General features: G+C 44.5%; 1 protein-coding gene across 2 annotated transcripts in view; it reads right to left on the bottom strand.

Annotated features, from left to right (window-relative positions):
• AFF3 (ALF transcription elongation factor 3) overlaps window positions 1-13,644 on the bottom strand; it is a 643,034-nt gene extending 629,390 nt beyond the window's left edge. Inside the window, exon 1 of one of the 2 annotated variants that reach the window (XM_088841644.1) lies at window positions 13,502-13,644. The gene's annotated coding sequence lies outside the window, so the exon portion shown is untranslated. The remainder of the gene's footprint in view (window positions 1-13,501) is intronic. The other variant, XM_088841640.1, reaches the window with a different exon arrangement.
• Window positions 13,645-20,547: the final 6,903 nt, after the last annotated feature.

The raw sequence follows: 20,547 nt of genomic DNA, 5'->3' as shown, positions 1-20,547 counted from the left end.
AAAGTTACTTTTTACTGAGTACTTGGTATGTCCCAGGCGCTCTGCACGTGTGAATAGGGACTAAAATCCAGCCTCATTAATTCCTCACAGCAACCCAGATGTGTTATGATCGCTATTCAGGAATGGATAAAGAAGACGTGGTACATGGACACAATGGAATATTACTCAGCCATAAAGGACGGAAATAATGCCATTCGCAGCATCTTAGGTGAACCTAGAGGTTACCATACTAAGTGAAGTAAGTCAGACAAAGAAAATATCACATGTTATCACTTGGGTGGAATCTAATTTTTAAAAATGATACAAATGAGCTTATTTACAAAACAGAAACAAACTTACAGATACTGAAAACAAACTTATGGTTATCAAAGGGGAAATGCGGGTGGAAGGAATAAATCAGGAGCTTGGTATGAACATGTATACACTATTATATACAAGGTAGATAACCAACAAGGACCTACTGTATAGCACAGGGAACTATATTCAATACTCTGATAACCTATATTAGAAAAGAATCTTAAAAAGAATGAATACATGCATTATTGAATCACTTTGCTGCACACTTAAGACTGCTGCTGCTGCTAAGTCACTTCAGTCGTGTCCGACTCTGTGTGACCCCATAGACGGAAGCCCACCAGGCTTCCCCATCCCTGGGATTCTCCAGGCAAGAACACTGGAGTGGGTTGCCATTTCCTTCTCCAATGTGTGAAAGTGAAAAGTGAAAATGAAGTCGCTCAGTCGTGTCCGACCCTTAGCGACCCCACGGACTGCAGCCCACCAGGCTCCTCCATCCATGGGATTTTCTAGGCAATAGTACTGGAGTGGCTTGCCATTCTAAATCAACTATATACTCATAAAGTTATTTTTTAAAAAAGGAACATAATTCGCCCATGTTCAAACAGCAAATTACTTGATGAGTGATCATTAACATCCCTTTTACTGGGAGGCAGAGCTGGGAGGGGTCTCTCTCATGTTCATCAAAGCCTTAACACTTGGCTTCTCTGTGGTTCTCTTATGACTTGTACCGTCCATGAGAAAGAAGTGGGTCATGGCCACATGTCATGCCAGTGGGCAGGAATCCTTGTCCTAAGGGAGTCATACTGTGTATGTTACACTTTCAGGAGCTCCCTATCATTTAAGAGCATGCAGCACCCAAAACAAATGATTAAGATGTAGTCTCCCAACTTGAATAGGTGTGCAAAAATGATTCTAGAAGTTCAGCAATACATTCAGTGTTCATGGAAGCCATGGTTAGATTCTCAGTTGCAGATGTCATCATTTCTAAAGCTGATATGCCCAAGGTTGCTATGTGGGCAAGGCTCCATGCCAGCTCTCCATTCCCCGGCACCAGAGATTTATGCCACACCACACACTCCCCTCACCCAGGCCTGGCTGGTGTTCATGCGTAAGAGACACCTGTTTCTAAGGGTGCCGCCCCACGGACACAGGGTTTGGTGAGACCCTGGGTACATGGTGAGAACTGAAGAAACAGTGTCTATTCCTTCGGGCAAATGGGGTCGGCTGGATTTTACTCCCTATTCACACACTCAGCAGTGCACCCTGGGCAGGTGGCTGCCTACCTACACAGATCTTCCTACAGTGCATGGTGTGTTCACTGCCCTAGAAATACAAGTCCTGCATATCACAAGTTTTCTGCAGTTCTTTTAGGAAGCTTGTAAACAAAATCATTGATGCAGTTTAGTGCGGTGAGATTGTTGGGCTATCTTGTAGCTTCCTTGAGCAGGTGCTGCCTCAAGGAACAACCGAGCTTAGGCACCATCAGGACCACAGAAGTGTCCGTGGAGGGGACAGAAGGGTGTTTGTTTGCCAGTCCAAAACACTAAGTGCTCACTTTTTATTGCTAAACAAAGATTGTCGAGCATCTCCTAAAGTACAAAAGCATAATTTCAGGCCAGACAACAAAAAGGTTGAATAATAGACTCATAGGGCCTCCCCAGTAGCTCCGTGGTAAATAATTGGCCTGCAAAGTAGGAGACGTGAGTTTGATCCCTGCATCAGGAAGATCCCCTGGAGGAGGGTGTGGCAACCCATTCCAGTATTCTTGCCTGGAGAATCCCATGGACAGAGGAGCCCGCTGGGGTCACAATGAGTCAGACACGGCTGAAGTGATTGAGCATATACTCAGGCATACAGTAGACTCATAAAATTAATGGCCAGAAATTCCACACCAACGTTTTCAATCCAGAGTTCCTCAGACTCCAGATGGTAAAACATGCTACTTAAAAATCAAAAAGATGCACTCAAGAACCCAGTTCCCCAGCAACCCTGTTCCTTTAGGAAGAGGGAGGCCTACTACTTCTGTGACACTTGGGCCCCGTCACCAGACAGGAACTGCTCTCTCAGTGTGTCACTGGGTGTTCCCTCTGCTCTTAAACCACTCAGATGAGGATGATGTTCAGGTTACTGTTATTGATTGATATGATGTAAGAGCACCACCCTTACGGCAGAAAGTGAAGAGGAACTCAAAAGTCTCTTGATGAAAGTGAAAGAGGAGAATGAAAAGGTTGGCTTGAAGCTCAACATTCAGAAAACAAAGATCATGGCATCTGGTCCCATCACTTCGTGGGAAATAGATGGGGAAACAGCGGAAACAGTGTTAGACTTTATCTTTTTGGGCTCCAAAATCGCTGTGGATGCTGATTGCAGTCATGAAATTAGAAGACGCTTACTCCTTGGAAGGAAAGTTATGACCAACCTAGATAGCATATTAAAAAGCAGAGACATTACTTTGCCAACAAAAGTCCGTCTAGTCAAGGCTATGGTTTTTCCAGTGGTCATGTATGGATGTGAGAGCTGGACTGTGAAGAAAGCTGAGCACCGAAGAATTGATGCTTTTGAACTGTGGTGCTGGAGAAGACTCTTGAGAGTCCCTTTGACTGCAAGGAGATCCAACCAGTCCATTCTAGAGGAGATCATTCCTGGGTGTTCATTGGAAGGACTGATGCTAAAGCTGAAACTCCAATACTTTGGCCACCTCATGCGCAGAGTTGACTCACTGGAAAAGACTCTGCTGCTGGGAGGGATTGGGGGCGGGAGGAGAAGGGGATGACAGAGAATGAGATGGATGGATGGCATCACCGACTCAATGGAGGTGAGTTTGAGTGAACTCCGGGACTGGGTGATGGACAGGGGGGCCTGGCGTGCTGTGATTCATGGGGTCGCAAAGAGTCGGACATGACTGAGCGACTGAACTGAACTGAACTGAACTGAAGAGCAGTTTTCCTGGGCGAGGCGGTCTCTTAAAATAGATTTCTCAAGAATTAAAGGTCTCCTGCAGCACCTTCTCTTTATTATGTTTATGAGTCCGTGAGGGAAGAAGGCAGAGTGTAGTCTGTGAAGTGGTGCACCCCCGGGAAATGGTGAATGAATGGACGGATGAATGGATGGATGGATAAAATAACAAACATTCAAAAGCCCCATCTGTATGTCGTGTGTGGAAACATAGAGACAAATAATATTACAAGTTAATGGTTATTTCAGGCTGTATGCCCAGGAGTAAGATTGCTGGGTCATAAGGTAGTTCTTGGTTCTACCAGTATATATTCCCACAAACACTGCAAGAGGGAAAACCGTAATTCACAAAGACACATGCACCCCAGTGTTCATCGCAGCACTGTTTACAATAGCCAGGACATGGAAGCAACCTAGATGTCTATCAACAGGCGAATGAATAAAGAAGATTTGGGATGTATATACAATGGAATATTACTCAGCCACAAAAAGAAACAAAGGTCATCTGTAGTGATGTAGCTGGACCTAGAGCTGTCAGAGAGAGTGAAGAAGTCAGAAAGAGAAAAACAAACATATATATATGGAATCTGGAAAAATGGTATAGATGAATCTATTTGCAGGGCGGGAATAGAGACACAGACATAGAGCATGGACATGTGGACACAGGGGAAAAGGGAGTTTGGGACAAACTGGGAGAGCAGCATTGACATATATCCATGGCCATGCGTAAAATAGGCAGCTAGCGGGAAGCTGCTGTCTAGCACAGAGAGCTCAGCCTGGCGCTCTGAGATGACCCAGAGGGGTGGTTTGGGGGAGGTGGGAGCGAGGCTCTCGAGGGAGGGTATAGAGGTATATTATACACTCGGTGGATTCTGAAACTAACACAGCATTGTGAAGCAATTATACTCCAGTTTAAAAAATAAATAAAAAACTTTAAAAGCCCCATCTAAAAGTTATACATGGCATTAGGAGATAGTAATATTAAAAGCTAATGCTACTAAGCACCATCATATGCCTAACAGTTTTCTAAGAAAGGTATGTATTTTTGCTCACTGAATTCACCTGGTTTCCCCTTTTACAGAACTGAGTGACTTGCCTGCCAACCACACAGCTGGTGAGATTTTTCTTCTGAAAAGCTTACTAGGCTTTTGTATTTTTTTTCTTTTCTGAATTTATTTGACAGAGCTCTTTATATATTTGAAACAGTACTTGCTCATTATATATTGAAGTATTTTTCCAAGTTTGCTGCTCATCTTTTCACTGTATGTTTTTGACAGAGTCAAATCTATATTTTTATTTATACTTCACTTATTCAGTATCAGGCTTACAAAAACCTTTCTCACCACAAAATTATTTCATCTTCACTTGAATTTTTCTCTGGTAATTTTCAAGTTTTATTATAAGACATTAAAATCTTTCTAAACCTTTCTAGAACATATTTTGGTTTAATGTACTAGGTATGCCTACCTAGACAGGATATTATAAAGCAGAGACATTACTTTGTCAACAAAGGTCCGTCTAGTCCAGGCTATGGTTTTTCCAGTAGTCATGCATGGATGTGAGAGTTGGACTATAAAGAAAGCTGAGCGCCGAAGAATTGATGCTTTTGAACTGTGGTGTTGGAAAAGAGTCTCAAGAGTCCCTTGGACTGCAAAGAGATCCAACCAGTCCATCCTAAAGGAAATCAGTCCTGAATATTCATTGGAGGGACTGATGTTGAAGCTGAAACTCCAATACTTTGGCCACCTGATGGGAAGAGCTGACTCATTAGAAAAGACCCTGATGCTGGGAAAGATTGAGGGCCGGAGGAGAAGGGGACGACAGAAGATGAGACGGTTGGATGGCATCACTGCCCCAATGGACACGAGTTTGAGTGAACTCCCGGAGTTAGTGATGGACAGGGAGGGCTGGCGTGCTGCAGTCCATGGGGTCGCAATGAGTCGGACATGACTAAGGGACTGAACTGAACTGAAGTATCTAATTTTATTCTCCTCCTCACCACTCCATAGTTAAGACAGTGCCCCAGTATCGTTTAAGGAAAAGTTACCTGTCGAATCATTCATTTACTCGGTGAATATTTATCCAGAGCCTACCATGAGCAGACATTTGTCTAGGCCGTGGTGCCAGATTACATTCTAATGGGAAGAGGCAGATAATGACAACTAAACATACAACACATTAGATGATGTTAAACACGGCAGACCAAGAGGGGCTGGAATGGCTGTCTTGGTCAAGGGTGATCAAGGAAGGTCTCTCTGAAATGGAGACATCTGGGTGGAGACCTGAAGGAGGTAAGAGATGACCCAGGCACCCAGGCAGGGAGTGCCAGGCAGAGGGGGCCACAAACACTGGACCATGAGGTGGGATGACAGTTGGTGTATTCAAATCGTGGCAAAGAGGCCACTCAAACTGAAGCCATATCACTAGTAAGGGAAAAGGAGGTTAGAAGACAAGGGGTGGCAGGAGTCAGGCTGTATAGGACCTGACAGGTCACAGTAAACACTTTTAATTTTGGTGAGGGCTGAGTTGAGTGGATTGCATTTCCAAATATGACCTCAGCAATATCCTCCGCACTCTTCTGCATGGCCACATTGCCCTGCCCCTGTCAGGAAAGGCTGTCTCTCAACCTCTCTGAATCTTGGCTGACTTGCTGACTGCTTTGGCCAACAAAATATGGCAGAAGGATGTTGTCCCAGTTCCTGTCTTGTGTGGCAGCTTCTTATTCCTGCCTCTCAGAGATCATCACAAAGGGAAAAGTGCACAAACCTCAGGACTGGTAGTCTGTTCAAACCACGTGGAGAGCCCTGGAAGGGGAGAGGTCACCAGGTGCCAGGATGCCAGTGAAGAAGCCACCTTGGAGGGGGCCCTCCAGCCCAGCCCACACTAAACTGCCCCCATTCATGAACCACAGGATCTTGAGCAAAATGGAAAGGCTGTTTTAAGCCACCATTTTTTTTGGGGGGGGGGGTACTTCATTATGTAGTCTGAAACAGTGAGGTAAGGATGCCATGGGAGGGTTTTGAGCAATCATCTGATTTGACTTCAGTTTTACAAGAATTCCTCTGACTCTGTGCTGAGAACAGAATAAAGAAGGGAGCATGTTTGTGGAACAGGTGCGGGACCCAAGAGGTTGAGCGCTAAGAAGGGATTCAATCTGGATATATTTCAAAGGACATGTGGTTGGGATCTTCTGATGGATTAGATGTGGGTTGTGATAGAAAGAAGTGAAGGATGGCTTCAGAGGGCGGGCCTGACACTGGAAGAATGAAGGGGGCTTCTGTTGATGTGCAAGGAAATCACAGGAGGACCAGTGCTGGGGCTAGGAAGATCAGGAATTCTGTTCTAGACAAACGACGACTGTGGGGCTGGACACACATTCAAGTGGAGATGCTGAGTGGTGATGGAGCGTGAGGTGTCCAGTCAGAAAAGAGGTCGGGGCTGGGAGAAGTCATTTCAGATGTCGCTGGTGTTTCAATGGTGTTACTGAACCAGATCACATGGGGAGTGAATGCAGACAGTGTAGAGATGCTGGAGGTCTGAGCCCTGAGCACGCCAGCATCTTACACATGTGAAAGAGTCGGAACAGGAATCTAACAGGAGGACAGTGAGATAGGATAAGGAGGGAGAGAAGGATGTTCTGGAGGTAGAAGAAGGTATTTCAAGAAGAAGTTAGGGTCTTCCCTGGTGCTCTGTGGTTCAGATGGTAAAGAATCTGCCTGCAATGCAGGAGACCTGAGTTCGATCCCTGGGTGGGGAAGATCCCCTGGGAAAAGGAATGGTTACCCACTCCAGTATTCTTGCCTGGAAAAGTCCATGGAGGAGGAGCCTGGCTGGCTACAGTCCATGGGGCCGCAAAGAGTCAGACATGACTGAGCAACTAACACTATATCTAATGGACCAGTGGTTAAAAATCCACCTTGCAATTCAGGGGATGTGGGTTCAATCCCTGGTTGGGAAACTAAGATCCCATAACCCATGGAGCAACTAAGCCCGCATGTTGCAACTATAATGCCTGTGGGCTCTAAAACCTACCACGAAGACCCAGCACACCAAAAAACAAAAAGGGAAGAAATTACCGTGCCAAAGCTGCTGAAGATCAAGCCAAATGAAGACTGACCATTGATTCTTGATATGACTGTCCGCACTCTTGCTATTACTGATTCCAAAGGGTGCTTTTATCACCCGATACATTTGCATGTGTGTGACAGCCTGTGTGCGTACTTTCTCTTCTCTCCCACTGATCTGTTTATCCATCTGGAACTATGTGACCACTGAAACTTTCATAGCTGACAAGACAAGCACCATGCCGGCCCCCACCTTTCCTTCAAAAATATCATTGCTATTCTTTAGAATTTGAGATTGGAATTTTACTAAGTTCTTCCCCCCACCAATGCACTGGAAATTTTTCTACATACTTTTTGCATACAAATTAGGTTGGTGAAAGTTCGTATTGCTTATCTAGTCTCCAAATGCTATGTGTTTCCAATTATATATTTTATGTCCCTAAGTAGATGTGTTTTTTTTTGGGGGGGGCAAAGGTCTCATGTGTTTTAAGTTCTTTTCTAGATATTTATATTGCAGTGACTTTTGTGAATTAAATCCCTTCTTACTGGCTATTTTTTTTGCCTTAAGAAACCTATTCATTTTAGTATAAAGAATTCTCCTATCATTTCTAATGAGTTTACAGGGGATGCAGACAGACTTCAACCCTTTCGCTATTGTCACAGGCAAGACAGCTTTGGAATCACAGAGCCAGTGGATAAGACTGTCTGACTTTCTATTGATAAAATCACTCCTAGTTTGGAGAATGGGATGTAATGTGTCAGGATTTCAAAGTGTTTCCCAAAGAACTCCATGATCCCCAGGTGCTCTGAGAATGACTATAGCCATACATCTCAAACTGTCCTGGGGAGCCCCGGTTTCCAATATTTTTTTCCCTTTGTTAATCCATGAGTCACACCATATGTCCTTTGATCTTTGCTTCAAAAAATATTGCCACAGTATTTAGAAACAGGGACAGCCCAGACAAAGTTAGAACATATGGGATGCTTTTCCTCTGAACCCCTAACTTTCCTCTTAGAATTCTCTCTGGTGCTGTGTGTTGGGTGTGTGCATGTGCATGCTCACACGTGCACACACACTGACACACACACACACCCCGACACACACACACAACCAACACACACACTGACACACACACACACTCCAACACACACACTGACACACACAGACACACACACCAACACACACACACGACACACATGCTGATACACACACCCTGACACACACACACAGTGGTGTCCAGGAAGAAAGAGATTCCACTCAAATAATACTACATGTGCGGCTTCTGTGCAGCCTGGACTCAGGGCAGCCCTGACGCCAGCTGGGGACGCTTCAAGCTGGGGAGCCTGGGTGTGAGCCCCGCATCTTACTGTGTGCACTCGGTGGACAGATCGCTTCACCTCTTGGAATTTCCATCCTCCGTATGTAAAAGGCATGTGTAATATTTAACATTGTGGGGCTGTTGTGGGGACTCAGAAAATGACTCTAGAGTGCTCAACACAGGTAGGAGCTAGGGAGATATGCTTATTCCTTCGATTTATAAGGAGGGTCCATATTATTGCTCAAATCCTTAAGGAAATGCTCTGGTCTCCTACTCTATTCCCTGATGTAGAAGCAAAGTGACCAGAATAAACGAGGATGCAGGAAGCAGTGGGGCTCGTTTCCTGATTCCCCTGGTATGCACTTGTCTGCACAAGCAAACCACCAACCAGCCAGCCTCCACCCAGAGACTGTTGTGCAAGAACCACTTGCCACTTTTCGCTGTCACCTACCCCTTCCTATTATGTTTCCAGGCTTCCTCTGGGAGGCCTCCCTGTGCATAGCTTGAAGTCAGATGAATGGATCTGACCTTTCCCTGGGGACGGACATGTGACTGACACACAGCTCATCACCCTCCCCTTCCTGGGATCCGATATTTTATATATGTGGCTTGCCAACATGGGAACAGTTGAGGTCTTATCTGCTACAGTGATGGCTACATTACACGGCCCAGCCCATGCCCACATTTCCACTGCCATGGTTCATACTGGTATCTTACTGGTTCTGGCTGCCTGACCTTCAGATCTCTGTACTTGCTGTTCTTTAAGCCTGGTCAGCCTCCAAAATTGTTTCAAAAGATGACCTTTTAGGAAAGAATAAAGAAGCTGTGGTACATATATACGATGGAATATTACTCAGCCATAAAAATGAACGAATCTGAGTAGTTGAACTGAGGTAGACCAACCTAGAGCCTGTTATACAGAGTGAAGTAAGTCAGAAAGAGAAAAACAAATATCATCTGTTAACACACACGTATGGAACCTAGAAAAATGGTACTGACGAGCCTATTGGCCAGGCAGGAATAGACGCACAGAGGAAGGACTTGTGGACACAGTGGGGGAAGGATAAGGTGGGACGAACTAAGAGAATAGCATTGACATAAATGCATTACCATGGGTAAAACAGATACCTAGTGGGAAGCTGCTGTATAACAGAGGGAGCTTAGCCCGGTGCTCTGTGATGACCGAGAGGGGTAAGGGGGGAGAGGGAGGGGGAGGGGGAGAGGAAGGGGGAGGGGGGAGGGGGGAGGCTCAGGAGAGAGGGGTTAAATGTATACGTATGACTGATTCACACTGTTGTACAGCAGAAACCAACACAACATTGTAAAGCAATTATCCTCCAATTAAAACCAAACAAACAAAAAAAGATGGTCTTTTTGTTCAGCACAACTCAATGTGGTTTCTTTCCCTTGCAACAAGAGCACAGTCTGATGCAGCCAGATTCCCCAAGAAAAAGAAAAAAAGGAGGTTCAATTCACTCCAAGAGTTCTCTCTTACTATGGTCAACATCCAGGACTTGGGAGAAAGGTGAAATCCTAAAACATATCACTAACTGGGACTGGACCCCTGAGCTGAAGTTAGGCCTCACCGTGTTGGAGAGGACCTGGGAGTAGAATGCCTTTCTACCGTCAAAAAGGGCAGGAGCATGGAGGTGCAGAAGAGGGGCAGCAAACAGCAAATTGATATAACTAGCAACACAAAGTCCTGTCTGCTGTTAGGAGAACTTGAAACAATTTCTCTGGGCGAGATGGGGGAAAGAAAATGTTCAACTGGTCCTTTCTCTCTTACTATCCATCATCTTAGCATTGCTCCTCGGCCCTGAGAAAGCCGCCACAAAGTGTTTTACTAGTTATCTGATTGTCATCCTACTTAACGCGCTTCATGGTCTGCCGGCGGATGGTAGTTTAAGCAGAATCTAATTGGTAACATATTGTCGATTGAATTAAGTGCCATATGATAGAGATTTAAATCCTGGTAATTTTTCCAGAAAGAAAAAAAATAACCTGTCAACGGGCTACAGCAGAGGAACAGCAATAAATCAAATTGTCATGTTTATTAGTTATTGCAGGAGTCTGGTTGTCTTGTATTCATTATAATGCCCCCCTTTTAGCACCGATAAAAACTATAAAGAGAAATATTTGTGCGAGGTGCTTTTTAATAGGTCTATGTTTGCACACAAATACCTGCTTGTATTTTAATCATGAGAAAAATGAGGCTATTTCACTTTAAAAGGAATTCTGTTTGCTAGATGAAGGATAATGTGCTTCATCTTTTATGAAGCTATGTTTTAAAACATTGGGACTCAACTCACTAATAATCAAGAAAAGCAAATAAAACCAATGGAGTAATGCCATTTGCTTATCAGGTTTGCAAAAATTAAAAGAACTGATTAAAATGATGGCACTAAAGGATTTGTAGAACAATCACTGCAGTTTAATTTAGAATATTTAAAAATGGAAATAAATTAATTTTCCATATATGAGTCTAGTTTAATGAATTATGGAATATCGGTACCAGAGAGTGCAAAGTAGACATTTGAAAGAATAAGTTAAATCATACTTAACGATGTATTATGAAGAATCTACATCACTTGTGTTTTCCTTTTCTTTTGACCTCACTGAGTGTTGCTTTCAACATTTCTTCTTACATGAATCAGAAATACAATTGCTAAAGGGTTACCAGATGATTCAGCAATCTGACCCTGGAGACATATCAGGAAAAGATCAAAACTCTGATTTGCAAAGATATATGCACCCCAATATTCATAGCAGCACTATTTACAATAGACAAGACAAGGAAACAATGTAAGTATCCATCGACAGATGAATGAAGAAGTTGTGGTACATATATACAATGGAATACTACTTAGCCACAAAAAGAATAACATAATGTCATTCACAACAACATGGATGGATCTAGAAGTTATTATACTAATGAAGTAAGTCAGACCAAGAAAGACAAATATCATGATATCATGTCCAGTGCTTGTTCCTCTCTCCAGGGGGATTTGTGGAGGGCTGCCCCTGCTCCTCCCCATCTCCTGCTCACGACAGCCTGCAGGTAAAGGACTGCATGTTGGGGTCATTGCTCTGACTTCTTACGTGTGTCCCCAAACAGCTAACCACACAGCCCGCTTTCCCTGTACTGATCTTTTCCTCCTACCATTTCCCTTCACATCTGAAAGCTTAACTGCACAAAACATGGCGACAACAATAACAATAATGCTGGCCACGAACACTTAGGGGGCCCTTTCAATGCATCGCTCTTCTAAGCACTTCATATGTATTAGTTCATCTAACCCTATTTACATGTGGACTATCATTGCAGAGACTACTGCTGAACCCAATTTACAGATGCTGGAACCCCAGATGCAGGTGTAGTGACTTGCCCAAAGCCAAAGAGTTGGGATTAGAACCCAGAAGTCTAGCCAATGAGCAATGAATATATTTTCCATTTCCAAATGCAAAATAAATAAAAATATGCATGACATAACTGAACACAAAGTTCAGGTAAAGCCCACAGCAAGGGAACAGCAGCACAGAAACAAAACCAAAACCTTAGAATGCTGAGTCTTTGTGCTATTACTCTAAAAACCTCACTATTGTGAGATGGGAAAGCTTGAAAGCCCTACGGAAGCGGGGGCACTCTTCTTCAATTTTGCACCCACAGTCTGAGACTTTGGGCAGAGAGCATAATTTTCTTAACTGAGGGTTCAGTGTGTACACTCAAGGCTCAAAGAATGAGCGTACTACTATCTCTCTGTTGATGTGGGCGTGAGTTAACATCTAGCCTTTAGCTAATTCTTGCTGCAATATCAGGCCCCAGAATATTTGAGCAGTTCCCATCCCCCGGGATTTTCACCCTTTTGAATAAAAGGGGTTATAAAATACATATCCAAACATGATTTCACTTTTACATTTGTAAGACCTGAATAGCAAGGAGTTCACATCGTGGGGAAGAAAATCCTTTATCACACCATAAACTCTCTAGTTTCAAAAATATGGTTGCTATTGCTATTTTGTATTATGTATGAGTCTTTGTGTGTCACATGTGTGTCTGCCTGACTATAAACATAATTCTGCATGTACTGTGCATGACGGGTGTACTCACATGCACACACATATACGATTCCATTATCACTTAGCTCACACTGCACAGGTGACACGGGGAGCCAGAAGCAGAGTCCGGACACAGACTCCACTCTGCACACTTAGACCAGCGCTTAGCTGTGATGATGTGCTGTGCAAGAAATACACAGAGTGCTGTCAGCCCCCGCCCATGAGGTGGCCTGAGCCATTTCTTCAGGACTGGTGGTGGCCTCAGGGTGAGCCCTGCACACTTGATCCCTCCTGGGCCCAGGGCTCTGAGACCACTCAGGGGCTCTTCATCTGAGGTATAGCCAACGGCCTACATGGGGTTCAGACACACTCTCCCTGCCGCCCACAGGCCCAGCCAACGTCTCAAAGGTGGGCGCCACGCTCACACCCAGGCTGTGCATTCTCCACAGGCCCAGCCAGCGTCTCAAAGGTGGGCGCCACCTCACACCCAGGCTGTGCATTCTCCACAGGCCCAGCCAGCGTCTCAAAGGTGGCCGCCACCTCACACCCAGGCTGTGCATTCTCTGCAAGCTCCCCCACGGGAATTCTGTGACCTCCCTGGACTACACGCCGCGCCTGCTTCCCCAGTCGGTGCAGCCGCTCACCGCGGCTGGGTTCTGTCTATGGGGCAGATTGAGAGTCCCCACTACTGGGCCCTGAGGAGCTTGGGCCAGGCTCCTCTGAGTCACCCCCTGAAGGCTGCAACGGGAGGGTCACTTCTTTCCCACCCAAGGTGGCCCAGAGAGTCAGACCTCTTTGGATTGATCTTACCTCTCAGCACACACGCTCTTTTTCTTTTTCTCCCAAATTAAGTTGTTCAGCGTCTTCCTTCTGAGGCTGAGGGTGCAGCTCCCTTCTCCCTGGCGAGCTTTCTGAATGGCACTTTCCGTATAAACAGGAAGAGTGCATGTGGTCGCCACTGAAGTGTGCAGGTGTTGATAGAGGATGTGAAAGTGTGGAGGCGAGTGACTAAACCAGCCAATGGCGTTTCCCCACCAGGCGTGCAGCCAGCCTCCTCTCACCCACAGCAGAGCAAGGTTGACCAGAAGGCTGGAACCAGCAGCCCGGGCCTTCTTCTGGAGGGCCACTTGACACAGAGCAGAATAACATGGTCAGAGAGGCCAAGGGAAAAGTTCTCAGTTGCTCTGCTCCTCTCCCTAACTCTAAATAAACCCTTTAAAAGAATCCCAGGAACAGCTTTGAATCCCTTAAATATAATATATTCTTGTCATCAGGTATGCTGACTTAGATGGGCTACTTAACTCTGCTGGTTTCCCTAAACTTCCTGGGCATCCAAGAGATCACACCAAAAGGTGTATCCTGCCTCTGGACTGTAATAAGCCTTCTAGAACTTTCTAGGGCCCAGATGCACTGGCAGAGGAGAAAGAACACTAGATGAGGAATCTGACAACCCGAGGCTGTGTACTTGAAGGGTTTGTACCTCCTCATCTCCACCAGTAGGGTTCCCTGCTCCCACCCCCATCTCTAAAATTACTTTCACTAATGTCACCAGGAAGCTTAGACAATGGACACTTTTTCAGTTCCTGTCCCTATTTGTTCCCCAGGAGTGTTGACACTTGTGACCACTTCTTTACTTCTGGAACTTTCCCTTTGCCCCATGACTCCCAGCTCCAGGTCGTGGTTGGTAATCTCTGTCACTGTGAAGCTTCCATTCCTCTGCCATCACCTTACATTCTGTCCTTCCCCAGGCTCCATCCTCAGCGCAGTGGTTCGTGTTCTCCTGAGCGGCCTCTTCTGCAATCTAGATGCTGCTTTCCAAAGCCCATGTCCACCTATTCCCATCTCTGCTGCTCCCCCAGGGCATCTCCCAAGCATCAGATTTAACCGTTTGAATGAAATCCTGGTCTGTGACCCACACCTGCGTCACTTTCCTTGTGGCTTGTGAAACCCTTTCTGTCATCTTCCCAACTTGCTCCTTGATTCCTGCTCCTGAGTTTGCCTCTGTCTGGTCTGACCTTGGCTAATACGGTTTTTTCAGGCTAGACTCTCAGTTTCCTTATCCCAGCAGGGCCATCCATCCATATTCTCAGGATGGATGAACTTCTGGACACACCTAGACACTGCCTTACTCACCCCCATGCCCATCCCAGTATTGGCCACACCAGTTCAGTCACTCAGTTGTGTCTGACTCTTTGCGATCCCATGGACTGCAGCACGCCAGGCTTCCCTATCCATCGCCAACTTCCAGAGCTTGCTCAAACTTGTGTCCATCGTGTCGATGATGCCATCCAACCATCTCATCCTCTGTTGTCCCTTCTCCTCCTGCCTTCAATCTTTCCCACCATCGGAGTCTTTTCAAATAAGTCAGTTCTTCCCATCAGGTGGCCAAAGTATTGGAGCTTCAGCTTCAGCATCAGTCCTTCCAGTGAATATTCAGGATTGATTTCCTTTAGGATGGACTAATCGGATCTCCTTGCTGTCCAAGGGGCTTTCAAGAGTCTTCTCCAGCACCACAGTTCAAAAACATCAATTTCTTCCATGCTCAGCTTTCTTTACAGTCCAACTCTCACATCCATACATGACTACTGGAAAAACCTTAGCTTTGACTAGATCGACCTTTTTTGGCAAAGTAATGTCTCAGCTTTTTTAATATGCTGTCTAGGTTTGCCATAGTTCTTCTCCCAAGGAGCAAGTGTGTTTTGATTTCATGGCTGCAAGTCACCATCAGCAGTGATTTTGGAGCTCAAAAAAAAAAAGTCTGTCACTGTTTCCATTGTTTCTCCATCTATTTGCCAAGAAGGGATGTGACCAGATGCCATGATTTTAGTTTCTTGAATGTTGAGTTTTGAGCCAGTTTTTTCACTCTCCTCTTTCATCAAGAGGTTCTTTAGTTCTTCTTCACTTTCTGCCATAAGGGTGGTGTCATCTGTGTACCTGAAGTTACTGATATTTCTCCCAGCAATCTTGATTCCAGCTTGTGCTTCATCCAGCCTGGAGTTTCACATGATGTACTCTGCATAGAAATTAAATAAGCAGGGTGACAATATATAGCCTTGATGTACTCCTTTCCCAATTTGGAATCATTTGAATGCAGAGTTCCAAAGAATAAAAAGGAGAGATAAGAAAGCCTTCCTCAAAGAAATAGAAGAAAACAATAGAATGGGAAAGACTAGAGATCTCGTCAGAAAATTAGGGACACCAAGGGAACATTTCATGCAAAGATAGGTGCAATAAAGGACAGAAATGATATGGACCTAACAGAAGCAGAAGATATTAAAAAAAACAGTGGCAAGAATACACAGAAGAACTATACAAAAAAGATTTTCATGACCCAGATAATTAGTATGGTGTGATCACTCACCTAGAGCCAGACATCCTGGAATGTGAAGTCAAGTGGGCCTTAGGAAGCATCACTTCAAAAAAAGCTAGTGGAGGTGGTGGAATTCAAGTTGAGCTATTTCGAATCCTGAAAGATGATGCTGTGAACGTGCTGCACTCAACATGCCAGCAAATCTGGAAAACTCAGCAGTGGCCACAGGACTGGAAAAGTCAGTTTTCATTCCAATCCCAAAGAAAGGCAATGCCAAAGAATGTTCAAACTACCCCATGATTGTACTCATCTCATATGCCAGCAAAGTAATGCTCAAAATTCTCCAAGCAAAGCTTTGACAGTATATGAACCTGATCTTCCAGATGTTCAAACTGGATTTAGAAAAGGCAGAGGAATCAGAGATCAAATTGCCAACATTCATTGAATCATCAAAAAAGCAAGAGAGTTCCAGAAAAACATCTACTTCTGCTTTATTGACTATACTAAAGCCTTTGTCTGTGTGGATCACAACAAACTGGAAAATTCTTCAAGAAATGGGAATACCAGACCTCCTGACCTGCCTCCTGAGAAACCTTTATGCAGGTCAAGAACCAACAGTTAGAATTGGACATGGAACAACAAGCTGGTTCCAAATTGGCCATACCAAGTCCCCAACAAAGGGAAAACTTCTTTTTTCTTATATCTAAGCCAGAAATGGGCTGCCCTTCTGCCTTCTCTTTTCCACAGACTCTCCGTCAGTCTCCAATTATCAAGATCTCTCAACTCTACCCCCTAAACCACATCTCAAATTCTCTCTCTTTTCCTTTCCCACGGCCACGCCCTTCCTCCAGACCTCAACATCAAAGGGGCACGTGCACCCCAGGTGTGGAAGCAATCCTCTGAGGTGTGGAAGGAGAAGACTGGAATACCTACTCATGCTTACTTGTTTGTTTGGTTTTATGAGCTTAACACTTCTAAACATTTACCATTTATGTTACAGCATAAAATTTACCGTTAACTATTTGGACAGGTACCACCCAGTGGCACTGAGCAGTCACGATATGGTGCAATTCTGTGCCACCATCTGACCCAAGACTCATTTGATGTTTACGGCATCCTTTTAATGTCTGTTTTCTATGGATGTTTTAATGGATACGATGCATGAATACCATCATGCTATGATCACTTGTGAATAATCATGTATCTCCTGGGAATATGCTGTGGATATTTTTGTACTGGAAAAGGTTGCATGATCAGACATGTGGACACACCTGGCTGCCTGGACTCCTATCCTAGGGGACAGGCTCCAGAGTATTTTCCCAACTGCCTCCACACTTCCTTTGTCAGAGACAGCAAAAATGGTAACGTTATACTTCCTCACCCCACTCCCCTTCTTCACACCCCTCAATGGCTCCCCATCACCTCCAGGAAAATCCCCACGTCCCATCACTGAGCAGGAAAGGCACTTGATGCGACAGGCTCTGCCCTTTCCAGCTTGTCTCTGCCACTTCCGTGACCCACTTCCCCCTTCACTCCCCAAGACCATCACCCCAGAGGTGGTTTGCTAAGCACCTGGGCCACGCTAGGCCACTCGGGCTTTTCCCATGCCATATCCTCTTTGAGAGAATGCCTTTATTCCCATTTGCTCTCTAGCAAGTCCCCATGAATGCTAAAAGCCCTTCATCATTACTCCTCTCTGAAGGAGAATCCTTTATACCTGAGAGCCACCACCATAGCATTTGCCTCCGTGTTAGATGATATTTACTATGGGCAATTTGGTAGTTAAGAGAAGGGGATTTGATCTGATGTCAGCAAGTCCTGGGGTTGAATTCCACCTCTGCCATTTACTGGCTGTGGTACCTTGGGTGTGTAACTTAATTTCAGCTTCCTCATCCACACAACACCCACGTCACAGAGCTATGGTATAAACTTGACAATATCGTGCCTGAACAGGATGTAACAATTATTTGGTAAGTAGTGGAGATTATTGTTATGGCTATTTTGTTTACCTTACTATTCAGAAACTCCTTATAAAATGCATCAATCTCATAGCAAGGAGAGCTACTCTTGATAAGGCAGAATGCCTTCATTAAAAAAAAAAAGATAATTGTTTAGTGTACACTTGTAACAGGAGGTCAGAGAATGCCTTTTCTGCCAGGGGCTGGGGGAGGACCTGTGGGGACATCCCCAGCTTCAGATCTCCTCTACTGCCCGCACCACTCACCTGCCACCACTCGCCCAGCAATAACCCGCCACCAGCAGGCTGCCAAACACTCTGGGCTGCATCCTGTCACCGTGCTTCTGTATGAATGATCTCCTCACTGTGCCCACCCTGGCAGGGGAGCTCAGGGGAGCCTGCCTGCCCCGCTCAGCCAGGACCCTTGTGTTCCCCACACAGAAATCCCTGTTCTGGGACTAGGATGTGAGCAGCAACAAATCCTAACTACTATCTCTGACCAACAAGGACCAGCTGTGAAGCATAAGGAAGTATATTCAATGCCTTGTAATAAACTATAATGAAAAAAAAATTTACGTAAACTGAATCACTTTGCTGTATACATCATAAATTAACTACAAATAAAAATGATAAAAATTCAATAACTAAACAATAACAATTATTATTTTTTGAACAGCACAAAAAAGAAGGCTGTGGAGGCAGGGCTTGTCAGAGACACCTTCATTTACATTTATTTCCATCCTCTGGTAAAGTATCTGGAATGATGTTTCTATTTAATTTTTTTTAAACTTTTTATTTTATGTTGGAGTATCAGTTCAGTTCAGTGGCTCAGTTGTATCCGGCTCTTTGCAACCCCATGGACTGCAGCACATCAGGCTTCCCTGTCCATCACCAACTCCCAGAGCTTGCCCAAACTCATGTCCATCAAGTCGGTGATGCCATTCAACAAATTCATCCTCTGTCATCCCCTTTTCCTCCTGCCTTCAATCTTTCCCAGCATCAAAGTCTTTTCCAATGAGTCAGTTCATCTCATCAGGTGATCAAAGTATTGGAGCTTCAGCTTCAGCATCAGTCCTTCCAATTAATATTAAGCACTGATTTCTTTTAGGATTGACTTTTAGCATCTCCTGTCAATCCAAGGGACTCTCAAGAATCTTCTCCAACACCACAGTTCAAAAGCATCAATTCTTCTTCAACTTTCTTTATGGTCCAACTCTCACATCCATACATAACTATTGGAAAAACCATAACTTTGACTAGTTGGACATTTTTTGGCAAAGTAATGTCTCTGCTTTTTAATATGCTGTCTAGGTTGGTCATAGTTTTTCTTCCAGAGAGCAAGTGTCTTTTAATTTCACGGCTACAATCACCATCTGCAGTGATTTTGGAGACCCCCAAAATAAAGTCTGTCACTGTTTCTACTGTTTCCCTATCTATCTGCCATGGAGTGATGGAACCGGATGCCATGATCTTTGTTTATTGAATGTTGAGTTTGAAGCCAGCTTTTTCACTCTTTCAATTTCATCAAGAGGCTCTTCAGTTCCTCTTCACTTTCTGCCATAAGGGTAGTGTCATCTGAATATCTGAGGTTATTGATATTTCTCCCAGGAATCATGATTCCAGCTTGTGCTTCATCCAGCCTGGCATTTCACATGATGTACCCTGCATATAAGTTAAATAAGCAGGATGACAATATACAGCCTTGATGTACTCCTGTCCCGATTTGGAACCAGTCTGTTGTTCCATGTCCAGTTCTAACTGGTGCTTCTTGACCTGCATAGAGGCTTCTCAGGAGGCAGGTCAGGTGGTCTGGTATTCTCATCTCTTTCAGAATTTTCCAGTTTGTTGTGATCCACACAGTCAAAGGCTGAAGTAGTTTGTTTGTTTTTTTTTTAACTCTCTTGCTTTTTCTATGATCCAGCGGATGTTGCCAAATTGATTTCTGGTTTCTCTGCCTTTTCTAAATCCAGCTTGAACATCTGGAAGTTCAGGTTCATATACTGTCGAAGCCTTGCTTGGAGAATTTTGAGCAATACTTTGCTAGTGTGTGAGATGAGTGCAATTGTGCAATAGTTTGAATGTTCTTTGGCATTGCCTTTCTTTGGGATTGGAATGAAAACTGACCTTTTCCAGTCCTGTGGCCACTGCTGAGTTTTCCAGATTTGCTGGCATATTGAGTGCAGCACTTTCACAGCATCATCTTTTAGGATTTGAAATAGCTCAGCTGGAATTCCACCACCTCCATCACTGCTTTGTTTGCAGTGATGCTTCCTAAGGCCCACTTGACTTCACATTCCAGGATGTCTGGCTCTAGGTGAATGATGACACCATACTAATTATCTGGGTCATGAAGCTCTTTTTCGTATAGTTCTTCTATGTATTCTTGCCACCTTTTTAATATCTTCTGCTTCTGTTAGGTTCATACCATTTCTGTCCTTTATTGAGGCCATCTTTGCATGAAATGTTCCCTTAGTGTCTCTAATTTTCTTGACGAGATCTCTAGTCTTTCCCATTCTATTGTTTTCCTCTATTTCTTTCCATTGATCACTGAGAAAGGCTTTTTTATCTCTTCTTGATATTCTTCTTAAG

This window comes from Moschus berezovskii, chromosome 11, assembly GCF_049115385.1.
Source record: "Moschus berezovskii isolate FMDL1 chromosome 11, NW_MosBer_1.0, whole genome shotgun sequence".
Lineage (NCBI taxonomy): Eukaryota > Metazoa > Chordata > Mammalia > Artiodactyla > Moschidae > Moschus > Moschus berezovskii.
This window is presented reverse-complemented; position numbering and strand designations above follow the sequence as displayed.